This window comes from Cuculus canorus, chromosome 7 (genome assembly GCF_017976375.1).
Source record: "Cuculus canorus isolate bCucCan1 chromosome 7, bCucCan1.pri, whole genome shotgun sequence".
In the NCBI taxonomy this organism is placed as follows: Eukaryota; Metazoa; Chordata; class Aves; order Cuculiformes; family Cuculidae; genus Cuculus; species Cuculus canorus.
This window is the reverse complement of record NC_071407.1, coordinates 22,373,299-22,386,126: the sequence shown is the minus strand read 5'-3', so window position 1 is coordinate 22,386,126 and position 12,828 is coordinate 22,373,299. Positions and strand designations below refer to the sequence as shown.

Genomic DNA, 12,828 nt, shown 5'->3' with positions numbered 1-12,828 from the left:
GTTCGCAGCCCTTCTCCTTACACCAGATACCCCGGGGCACTTGCAAGCAGAGGGGTAGCGTTGCTCCCGCACACTCCCAGTTACCGGCAGACAGGAGGGGAAGAACAGGGTCCTGGCACATGGTCAGTCACTCCTGGTGTCACTGAGATGAGGCCCTTATCATACAGGGGTAAGTGCCCCTCTTGCCCCTGCAGGGCCACCCATCTCTGGGAAGGAGCAGGCTCCAGGAGGTGTCGGGGGCACATATCTATATGTAGAAATTATCTGTGATGTTAACAGTACAAATGAGAGCAGCCTTGCAAAAGGTGTTAGCAAAAGCCTGACCACCACTCTGAAAATAAGGCAGGCTCCTGGGGTTCCTTGGCCCCACTCTTCTTTTAGCATCATGGTGCCTCAGATCTTTCCTTCTGATCTTCCACCTTCCAGTTTCTCTTCAATAAGAGCTGTTCTTTCGTTCATCACAAAGCATTACCTACTCTACTCTTCTCAGGGCTCCTCGTTTGTAATCCTGTTATCAAGCTGTCTGCTAGGTGGGGAGCAGAAGGTGCAGGACTTGGTGCTGCCTTTGAGGTGCAAGTAATTATTATGTGCATCTGTTACTGCAGTTGCTGCCTCTACAGGTGGAAAACGTGCTGTTCTCCGAGAGATCTGCAGCACTCAGTGCTCCTGCCTTGTCTTTCCTCCAAAGCCAGTCCTGTGGTGTTCCTAAAATAATAAACACAGCCTTACTGCTGCCACAAACCCCCCTGGTAAATATATTTTTATGGGAATGAAATACTAAAGGATTTGAACAGTTATTCACTGAAAGCAAAATATGAGCAGTAAGGTTGGGTAAAGATTCAAAGGCTGGTTTGCTTCCTTTCCCTGGGGCACATCAAGGCTGTACTGTTTGCACTTTAGAGAGGGATAGTGGGGAATTACTTAACCCAAAATGATGGAAACAATTCAAACTGTAATAATATCGCAGGAGAGTTTCTCACGTTACATCTATTCCCCTCACCGCTGGCTACATTTTGCCTTTAGATTCACGTGCACAACTCTCATTGCACTCTAAAGGAACTGTATTTGAAGCCGAAATGCATTTCATTGTCTTCCAAAGGCTCTCTACGGTTTAGTTGCTAATTCCCAAGCTCAAGGACTGAGGACAAATCTTGTCTAAACATTTCCCTATGTCTGTCTCTGTGAGATTCCCATCTGCTGTGTTTTATTTTGAATTCCATCTTCCTAGTTTCCTAAAAACACAAAGCAGAAGCACAGGTTTCCTCTGCCCGGCGGTGCAGGAATCACCAAATTTCCCAGCAGGTTGTCTCACAACATATGACGGATCCAAGTTTGTCTCAAAATGCTACAAGCCTTTGTGGAACAGTAAGGGAGGAGAACAGAAACGCAGGCCAAGGTTCTGAGTGTTATGAACATCCCCACTCCCAAAGAGACTCCATATCCTGTTTCCTCTCTCCCAAAAAATTCACCTGGCTTTGGGTTTCATTAGGAGAAATGTACATTGCTTGAGTCCAGGCTCTAAGTCTTCACTTCGTGCTTCCTGCTGACACTGCAGAGATGATGAGAGCCACAAAAGCAGAGTCTGACCTGGGGGCTTCAAATTTACTACAGTAGCTGAGCAAATTAAACGGAGAGCACGTTAAGCAGCTTGGGAGACAGTTGTTGACCAACAAATCTTCATTAAGTTCCCGCAACAAGCTGTGCTGCACCTCCGATGGAACTGATTATTGTGCCTCTGTCTGTGTTTCTGCTATTTCTCCACCAGGCTTAAAACAAATTCAGACTTGCTTTAGGTCTAATTAGAAATAAAACACAGTATCAATCCACCTCACCCCATGTATGCACCTGGTTTGGAGAGACTGGTGAATCGTTCAAACAGGCCAAGTCCCACTCTGTTCACCATGTTATTTACTGCCCTGCTTTTCGCTACCTCTTTTATTTACTGCCAGTGTCTCACAGAGGCTTTGTTCACTGGTTTATGGTGACTTTCTGGGTTAGTGGTTTGCATTAACAGAATCCTGCAGTGGTTTGGGTTGGAAGGGACCTCAAAGCCCATCCAGTTCCACCCCCTGCCATGGGCAGGGACACCTCCCACTGGGTCAGGGTGCTCAAAGGCCCATCCAATCTGGTCTTGAACACCTCCAGGGATGGGGCAGCCACGACTTCTCTGGGCAACTTGGGCCAGTGTCCCCCCACTCTCACAGGAAAACATTTTTTTCATAATATCTAATCTAAATCTGCCCTCTTTCAGCTTAAAATCATTCTTGCTAGTGGTTCATTTGTTTCCATCTTTACAAGACAATGAGTTCTATTCTTTTTGTATGAGCTGATCTACGACATTAGGGGGCATGCATTTTTAACTGCTAGTTTGTTTTAGAAATATAGCAGGAGTTAACCTAAAGGACAAATTATTAGAAATACCTGTAATCCCAAGAGCTAATACAACTGCTGAGAAATTCTAGACCTCAAATCAGCTGTGCAGCAGAATAGGATGAGTTCTTATTTTTCCTTCCCTTCAGCAGACTTAGTAGCGAGGTTTTACAATGAGAAGAAAGCAATTTGCTTAGCTGACTGGGGATTTCATCTCCTGTTGCATCTCTTAAACTATACAAACATCAGCAAGCAAACCTCAGCTCTGTTCAGTCTCAGCCTGCTCTCTGTATTAACGTGATTTATTGTTTCTCGTTCTCAAGCAGTATATTACGTTATACCCCAAAGGGTCGGATTAGAACGGGCCAGTATTTTAATGATTTATGAGAGGCATCTGGGACTGCACTGGCAGCATATGTGTTGTGTCACTGCGATGGGAGGAGTTTGTATTGATCCACACCAGAGTGCTCCAAGACAAAAGTGTGTCAAATTCCAATAAGCTTTAGTTCCCAAACCTGATTTGACAGGTGGCCAAGCTCGCACTGGGACTGACCAAGGTTCTCATGGTGGGAATAAAACAGAACAGCTGGACTGCTTCTAGCCATTGCATTGTGAACGGATTTCCATTCCTTTCTCTTGTTCTGTTTCGATCTCACAGAGCTTAAGGAAGTGTTTATCCTTCCCAGATCTGTAGCCAGAAACCTGGGCAACAGGAGCTTGCTATCAGCTTGGTGTTTTATCTTTTAGCCAGAAGACACTGGTGAGAAACACAGGCTACTGGAACCAGCCTCCAAAGCCTCTCTGAGCCCTGCCACGGCTGTCACACTATTAGAAAGTCTTGGATCTTTCTAGCTGGGGTGAAAGCAGGAATGATGAAGAAACATAGAAAGACAGCATGGGTGCTTTAAGCCAAAATGTCACCACATTTAATGAGGGATTGTGCTATACTTTTTAAGGATATCTCTAAAGAAATACTTTACAAATATGGAAAGAAGGGTATCAGCAGCACAGTGTGGAAGATGTAGGGTTTCTGTCCTCTCGGTTCAATTTGGCATGTTCTGAATTCTATTTAGAGAACCAAAGCCAAAATATGCCAAAGTACTCCTAGGAAACTTCGCCCTCCAGCATGGAAATCCAAAGCTGACCAGGACTTTCACCTTATGATGTAACCCACCCTTGGCTCACTAGAGGTGGGCACAGCTTGTGACCCAAGTTACACCCAAGGGGGACTCTACCCAGCGTTCGTTAGCACTCTGCCTTTGGGCTGCCTCCCAGCTCAGACTTGTGGAGAGATGCAGAAAAATCATCCAACTTAACTTCACTGTCTCTACCTGTGTGGTAGGAACAGCAGTGCCTTCCCTCACATTCTCACTGTGATAACAGCTATAAAACGCATTCCAGTGCTCAGGAAGCACCAGGGAACCGTGGCTGCCTACCTCCTGCTGTTTCCCATCTTCCTTCCTCGCAGGTTGTTCAGGCCCCCTGCTATGCCAGCGCAGGGATATGTGCCTGCTGCCTCCTGTAAGGTGGGTACCTGTTAGAGAACACAAGGCAAGGAAAAAAGCAGTGAAACTGTCAATGCCCCCAAACAGAACAGACCCCCAATATATTGTTTTTAAAATAGAAGAACATACCAGAGCTAGTGACAGGGAGAAGGGCTTTTGCATTGTGCCATCTGTTTGGTTAAATCCTGGGGGCAGAATCCATTCATTTGTAATGAGATTCTTTGAATTCTGAAGCCCGGTGTTTTCAGCGCTGGGCTGGAGGACACGTCTGTATTAGTTTTTGTTAAAGCAGCCTCATTCACCTTCAGGTGTGGCCTCCTAAACTCCACTGGGGACACCAGCCTAAGGGACAGCTGAGGTCCTGTGCAAGGAACAGCACAGGAAATCTTGGACCTCTAAACATTGAGGAAGCAAGAAACAAACATGACTTCTGCCTTGGATCATCTTGAGGGTGATATGGGAAAATTAGATCAGGCTGGATTAAGAGTATACAACAGGGAGTAAGCATGAAGAGAAAAACCATGGCTGAGAGACCGGAACCAACAGCCAAGCGACACTTTGTCCTTCTTCCAGTAAGCTGGATTCAGCACACCCAGAAACCTGTCTCATGTTGTGTTCAGCTGGAAGTGAGATGCCTGGATTGACACCCCTTACAAAGTAGACAGTATGCAAAAGATGTAGTAATAGAACTGCTTGGCATTGCCATTTCATCCCAAGCAGCCACAGAGAGGGAGCAAGAGAACGTGCTCTGTGGTGTGCAGCACTGAGCTCTGCCTCCCATGTAGTGACAGGGCTAAGGCTGAAATGCATCACTGCAGACGGGAGCCTCCAGCCCACTGGTTCTGCTTCAGAGGAAGAGATTCAGCGCATATCAGGCAATTTGTGAATAAACCCAAGCTCGAGCCTCTCTGCAGGGTCACGCTGTACTAACAACAGCCAGTAATGAGAGCACCTCACGCTTGCTGCAACAGCAGGCTGCAAATATTGGTAAAGCACTACTAAAAGTCGTGAAACAGCAACTTGGATTTGTGTTGTTCAGGGAGGGTGAAGGCTTTGGAGTGGTTGTACCAAAACACCAGTGTCAGCCAGACAAGCCACCCAGTTACTGGCAGCCCCAGAAGAAATCAAAGCACCACCCATTACTCCCAATTTACAGCAACCTGCAACAACTTGCCAGCCTGTTCTTTCAAAAATGTTTCATCCCATTTTTCAGTAATCTTCTGAGGGTTCTTCAGGAAGAAAATGCAGAAAATGCATTCAGGGTATACTGGCTTTCACCTCGGGCAAGTAATTGCTGGAGGCCATAGAGATAAAGTGATATAAGAACCATAGAATCATAGAATGGTTTGGATTGGAACAGACCTTAAAGATCATGCAGTTTCAAATCCTGCCACAGGCAGGGACATCTCCCACTATACCAGGCTGCTCAAGGTCCCATCCATCCTGGCCTTGAACACTTCCAGGGAGAGGGCATCCACAACTTCCCTGGGCAACCTGTTCCAGTGCCCCATCACCCTCATCACAAAGAATTTCTTCCTAATGCGTAGTCTAAGTGTTCCCCACTCCAATTTATATCCATTCTCCCTAGTCCTATCACTACATGCCTTTGTGAAAAGGCCCTCTCCAGCTTTCCTGTACTTCAGGTACTGCAAGGCTGCTATAAGGTCTCCTTGGAGCCTTCTCTTCTCCAGGCTGAACAACCCCAGCTCTCTCAGCCTGTCCTTGTGCGCAGGAGAAGAGCCAGCCTTACGCACAGGAAGAACTGAATTTGAGGCAAGCTTGTCCTTCAAGTGGGGGCACAAGGATAGCAAGGGGGATATCATGAATGTCATACATCTAAGAGCCGTTTAGTGCTATAATAATGTAGACCGGGATTTTTGTTTCCTCAAGATGGGGTGAAAAACATCAGTAGTGAATGAAGGAAGGAGTTACAGACTGTCAGAACTGACCATTGGCCAAGTCCGATGGCTGCAGTCCATCGCAGCAAAAACTAGCAACGACGTTTGATCAAGGAGTGGTAGCCTGGCGAGGAGGCAGAGGGACTCTCAGATATGGGTGTGCTTAAATATCGTGGAGATGTGGCAGATGCATTTTGGACCAGCTACTGTCATGATTGGGGTCATACGCAGTGTGTCTAATTCTCCACCCGACCAGGCTGGGTTAATGGGTATCAGGATGCATTTGGCAGCTGAGAGCACAGGAGTACCAAGGGGCTCCAGAGGGCCCAATTTTGCAGCTGAACTTTTGTGCTTACAACCAAAAACCCTAGGATTAAGGCTGGAGGGGAGCTGATTTCCCTTTGCTTGCTTGCCAAGAGCCAAGTTCAGGTCCTTAGAGCTCTGCAGTGCTCGCGCTCCAGCTGATGACCTCACGAACACCTAGTGTCGGGTGGAACACAGCTCCCTGCACAGCTTTAAATGTTTGTGTTTCCCTGCCTGTGCTGGTGACATCATTGCCACCTGAGGGCCTGAACTCTGCTCTTGGCAGGTAAAAGCCTTTCGGGTCACCTTACACTGAGGTTCTTGCTCTTGATGCATATTTATGTAATGACTGCTGGATGGCTGTAATAAAATGACTGTAAAGCACCACCTAAAATGCACCAGTAATAAATTCTTAATAGCTGATGCTATAACAACCAATTACCAAAAAATATATCATAACATGCAGATTGTTAACAGTGTCTGGGCCTGTTTAATGCCCAGCTTTAAATAGTTACAATGCAGACTATTAAAATGGCATGTAAAATTTGTAACTAGTAAATGAAAAGTCCAATTCAGCAACAAAATATACCCAAGCCACAGAAAAGCTCAGGGTAGATGAGCTATCTCCTTTTATCTCTGCAATCCTTCTGGTAGTGTGACCCATCAGCCACGGTTTCTATAAAGCACATTCCATGTGCCCATCCCTGCCTGGTGCAGGCACTGCCCCTGCCTCTGTCCCAGCTCAGAAACATGGTTAGAATCCCATTAATATCACAAAAAATGCAACTTTGTGCAGCAAGCACTTGGGTTTGCATTCCATGAGGAATGGGTGGGTCAGGGAAAATCCTTTTAGCTCACTGTATTTTTCACTTCTCTTTTATCCAGTCAAGGTGGCAGTGTGGGCAGCATCTCTACAGAGATGATTTCCCATGGCTAAAGAATAAAATAAATATACATGCAAGACCCAGAAAAAACAGCAAAATCAGAAAGCGGCCAGTTTTGCACAGTTGGTACAATACTGCTGCATGTGAAAGGATGTCTGCGTCTGTCTAGCTACCGTCAGGAGCCACACACATGGCTGGTAAATACGAGTGTCCTAACTAGCTGATGACAAGAGAGTATTTTATACTGGAGCTAGACAAAAACAAGGCTACCCTGCCTGGGGGCCTTCTTGCTGGTGTGCGTCCTGAAACAGCCAAGACTGGATGGGTTGAGCCTTGCTGGCTGGCCCACAGGCTTGCTGTGAAAAAATTAGACATTTTTGAGGCTTCTGAGGCCTGGCAACCCCTAACATCAGTGGAAGCTGTGGTGCATTCAGCATATTTGAGAGCCAGGATGGACTGATTAATTCCTTCCTTACAGTTGAGTACTGCTTTGCATCAGAAATATCGCTGCTGATGGATGTCACATGAAGGGAAGTTCTGCTTGGACAGAGGAGAGGTGTCACAGTCTCACTCCAGTTAGGACAGAAAATTTGGTACCAACACAATACTGAGGGGCAAAAAACAATAAGACGTTTTCCTCTTCCTTGCACTGCTCAAAGCTGTCCAATACAGAGATTAATTTAGCCCCTCAACAAAGGCTCTGTGTGGTCTGCCGAGAGCAGGGCCATCCAAATGGATTTTGCCAAGTCACACAAAGTGGGTGCCTTTCCCCAAATGTATAGCTGGGTTCAAATCATGGGTCTGGAAGCCTCTACTAAATTTGGAAGTGCTGTTCGGATTACACCCTCCAGCTGCTAAAGAGATTTTCTTACAAACAGTTGGCTCCTCACATACCTCATGCCTCCTTGGAAACTGCTTCTCTCTCAGCTTTCCAGCCCAGCCAGCCCTACCTCAGTCATTGCTGTGTTTGATTCATACCATCTATATCCCAGAGCGCTCTCAGCAATTGATAAATGATGGCTCTGGTGAAACTATTGGGTTAAACGCCAAGGAAGAATGAATGATAGCAGTAATACTTCTCATTTGTGTGGAGATGTAGCAACACAAAACCCTCTCTCAAATATACGTTATCCTGGAGAAATCTTTCCAAGGGATAGGCTTTCTGAGAAACATTTATGACTTCTTGAGTACCCATTAGGTGTGAACTTGACCCAACCTACTTTGGCCAAGCCCCAGGCTTCAACCTGGTCTTGTACCACCACAAATCAAACAGTCAGACTGGTACCTTCACTGAGGTGACAAGATTACAACACACACCAGCTTGAGAGCCAACAGGATGTAGAGCACTTTGTTCCCAGGATTTAAAAATTAGAGAATATTGTTACTAAAGCCAGAGGAAACTGGCTATGTTCCACCCAGACCAAAAAGCCAACACAATGCCTGGGATGATTAAAATATTCTTTGCATCATTGAAATGAGAGCAGGGACATCCCTATATTATCCTTTATCTTAGCATCATGAAATACAAGGAAATGCAGATTACAGAAAGGCTTTCTACTAAACAATCCTATACATGAGGTTTTTTTTTTCCTGCCGACTTCCCACAGCATCACGCTGCAAGGTTTTGTGTTGCCCCACCTCCTCCTTCACACCAACCTTTCCGCTTAATCTCATACCAATGTAACGCCAAACTGTCAAATTAGCCTGACTTTTGAGTTTGTTCTTATTTAATGAAATATTATGGTGTTGGAGACATTGGATATGAGGTGGCACATTTCCAAGTACTGAAATATCCAAGTACAAGGGATATCTACCCAGGGAAGCAGTTGAGTGCCCACTCCTGGAGCATTTTAAAAGACAGGTAGGTGAGGTGCTCAAGGATATGGTTCAGCAGTGGACAGGTACGGTTGGACCTGATGACCTCAAAGGTCTTTTCCAACCAAACAATTCTATGATTCTATGATTCTGTCTCTGAAGGCCCTCTCCTCACATTCTGGCACTGAACAGCACTGATTATGTTACAGATAAAGCTGGAGTCACTGAATTAACTGAAAAACAACTAAAACACCCCCAGTATACACAGTCCACAGGGGTATTCACTGCTGCAAATAGAGGAAGCCTAGACATTCAGGAAAGCAGTACTCCCAGTGAGCTCCTGCAGCACCACTCTCCTTTCTCCCCAGGATGTTCCACATGCAAGGAACCGTTGCCCTGGCCACTGTGGTAGCCCCGCTGCTGCAAAGCCTCTGACAGGTTTCAAAAGAGGGGTACAGATGAAGGCATGGCATGGGGACACATACAGCCTGTGTCATACTCTTGGTCACCCGAGATTGTCAGGACAACCTTCTGCTCTGCGACAGCCCTCCTTGATTGCAATTCTCCTGCTAGTCATAATTAAGGAAATTCTATTACACCGTTCAGATACAATTATAGTTGTAGTACAACTGATTCAAAATTAATCTAAATACAATGGTAAAACTTCTCCTATGTGATTGAATAATTACTGCAATACAACTCCAGGAGGGCAAAGATCAGGAGCATTTCATATGAGTATCAGTCAGAAACCAGCATTTTTAAATTGTATTGCTCATTCAGACAACACACATCATAGAAACAGATCTCCTGCACAAAGTGAACATGGAGGAATTGAACTGAGAATCATTAAAAATGCATTTTTAAAATGAAGAACCACGTTATTACATACAATCATTTTCCTTTCACACTAATTTGTTTTAATCTATTCATGCTCCTTATAAAGCATTACACAAAATTTAATCATAGTATTGTTTTCTTTAAATATGTGCATTTCAGTAAGTGACACTTACATGTATAAATTCGGTCCATTAAAACGTTAGACTGATGCTGAAACTGAGCAGTCATTTATTCAGAAAGAAACTGCCTCGTTTTCCTGTCTGTAAATTTTCTATGGAAAGCTATTATTTTTTTCAGTGAGTTCATTATTCAACACCTGAGTTGAACTGTCCTGCAGAGACTTCTCTGCTTTTGAATCAAGCACAGCCTGTTAGTTCTAATTATTTCACATTTGAAATTTGAAACCCAGTCCTTCATTTGTGTTTGACATTGAGTTTATGTGAATCAATGCCATTCTCCAGTTGAACAAATGGGGCCAGAAAGCAGATGGAATAAGTTTTGTACACAGCATCAGCAGCTCCTGTCTGTGTTTCAACAGGGTAAATTCCTTCGCTATAACTTAAGATCAAGGTGAGCACAAGCTGAAAGTCAGCTTAAGATAATTCTGGATAAGCACACCCATCTCATAAAGAACATTATTCCAGAGCTTCCAATATCCACATAGCACTGCCTTCCTTTGCCAACTGCCAACACAGTTACATTCCCTTCTAGAAAGACCACTTTAAACTGAATCTCTGAAGAAGCACTTTTCCTGTGGTGTGCTGTCCTTCAGAGATGTCCACCCAGTTGTTGTAGGGATGGAGCTATGGACCTGAAGAACACAGCTCCCAGAAGAGCCATGAGAGTGAGGTGCTGCCTGTCCCTCCCCATCCTAAGGACATCCTGAATGTCACCACACTGAAAACAACTTTATAGGGAGTGAGAAGTGCCCTAGAGTAGTTGTTAGCTGTGCTGTGAGGAATGAAATACATCAAAACAGGGTAACATTTGTGGCAGATATTATGAGGTGGGAAGGATTGCAGGAGGCTGTCATTCTTGAAAGTATTTAATGAACTGGCAGATGGCCCTGTGGTCAGGACATGGGCAATGCATGTCCCGTTCCTGCTGCAGACGTGCACGGGATCAGAGAAGTCACACTGGTGTCCAAGATCACCAGTGAGACCCAGGCAGACCTGGCAAAGCAGGCACTGGGGCGGCCAGCATCAAAGAAGCTCTCAGAATCAATAGGGGATGTCCGTTCCAGCATGGGAATTCCTCCATGCCTCCTCTTGCATAAAGCCATCCCAAATGGGCAAGAACATCTGCTTTTGTTTTCACAGTAAGAGCTGACACTGGAGGAGATACGCACATTTGGGAGGGGAGCACATTCCACAGTGGAGCTCTTTGTAATACAAACAATGCGAGACCATCCTGGGAACATTATTACTTGGTGAAAACTTACTGTATTCAGGAGGACAAGGCTGCCTGTGAAGGTGGCAGAGGAAAGCGTACTGACAGAAGAGAGAGCCTCCTCAGCAGCTGGGTGGCGAGGCAAATTGCCCAGTGCACGGCAGAAAGGTGCCTTCGGTCAACTTTCAGTGGCCTAGCCCTGCCACACCAACCACTGCTCCCCTCCTTTATTACTGTGGACATCTCAGGGACTTACGTGCTCCATTTGTCCTTCAGCAGAACAACGGATTCACATAAAGGGACACTGAGCTCCCAAAGTAGGCCAAATCCTCAGACTCTGTCTTAATACATGCAAAGACAAATATTTTTTAACAAAATTGCACCAAAAGGTGAACTTAGGGCTAGTGAAAATATCTTGAAAACCTTTCACCACAGTTAGTGTTTGGAAAAAAATTGTCAGTGGAGGTGCATGAACAACCTGGCAGAGCTGTTCAGCAGAAAGATGGATGCTTTCAGGTTTTCTGTTCTGGGCTGTTCTATCCCAAACCATCCCTCCAATCATCATGTGAAAGATATTCAGCAATCAGTGCAAGAACTAGACTTCGACTTATTGACTACAACTTCATGCATGTCCTAGATGGATTCTTCTGTTCTAAAGCTGCTTGAGTTGACAGAGTTCCCGATATCTCTGTTATGCAGATACTTGACTAGTTTTTAGAACACAGAAGAATATATATATATATTTTAATAATTTCTTACAACATAACTCTGGTAAAAATAGAGATTCTGTTCCCCTCTTCAAAAATCCCCTGAATAGTTCAAATCTAATACAAGGAATCACTATTTCAAAATAAATCCATCACATGGGAGCAGAGTAATTGCAGAGATAAACTGATGCCTGAAAACCTGTTTTTTCTTGTAATTAAAGTTCTTACTTCAAGGTTAGACAGTTCTCGGAGGGGGCAGAGAGGAGAGGATTGCAAATGAAACAACATGCTAAAATACATATATTAATGCTCTTATGAACAGCAGCTGGAGTCTCGTGTAGACTCTTTCTACCATGGACATTTATCATCCAGACTACGAGTGGCACTGGCAACTACCACCAGAAAGAAGTAGAATGCTCCTTACAGAGTTTCTCCTGTTGAAGCTAACAATGACGAGTCAGTGAATAAGATTTTGCATGACCAATTCTATTCAGCTCAGTTTGTTGAGCAAATTATAAAAGACAAATTAGATAAAGCATATACAAGAGTCAGTAACTTGTTTCCATATCGACTGCATAGCTGCACTTACACAATACGTTTTCCATAGCATTACCTCTTTCCATTCGAAAGCAGGACTCTCCTGTTGGTGTATCGAGGACTGCTCTTTTTCACTGCAGCAGTCAGTGTCTAGAATTGCAAACAGGAAGTGGGAAAGGTCATACTATGATGAAAAAATCTTTAAAAACATAATTATGGAGTTTTAATTGACGTTTGACATACCTAGAGAGAAGGATTGAGTACTCAGGTCAAAATAAGCCTGCTGAGGCCCTGAGCATAGCAGCTTGAAAAAGCTTTAGCTTTTAATTTGCCATAATAATATAAAACTTCATTTAAAAAGCATAGTCTTCAAAATCATTGTCTGAACCACACCGTGGGGCTATGAGAGCCACTAGACAGTTGTTTAGATTGCAGCAGTATGCTCGTGTCCAGTCATAGTTTATACATACATAAACACACAAGAAGAAGACAATCTGCCCCCAAATTGCTCACTGCTGTAACTGTGGACAAGCTTTCTGAGGGGGTAAGGGAAGGTGAGAAGAAGAGGGGGTGACCTCAGAGA

The 12,828-nt window shown here is 44.6% G+C and overlaps 1 long non-coding RNA gene across 2 annotated transcripts in view; it reads right to left on the bottom strand.

Moving 5' to 3' along the window:
- The window catches only part of LOC128852653 (uncharacterized), a 77,685-nt gene that overhangs the window by 37,763 nt on the left and 27,094 nt on the right, over positions 1-12,828 (bottom strand). For both annotated transcript variants that reach the window (XR_008450619.1, XR_008450620.1), the window contains exons 9-11: positions 12,322-12,395; positions 4,005-4,130; positions 3,807-3,904 (exon numbers count right to left, since the gene is read on the bottom strand). This is a non-coding gene — a long non-coding RNA (uncharacterized LOC128852653). The remainder of the gene's footprint in view (positions 1-3,806; positions 3,905-4,004; positions 4,131-12,321; positions 12,396-12,828) is intronic.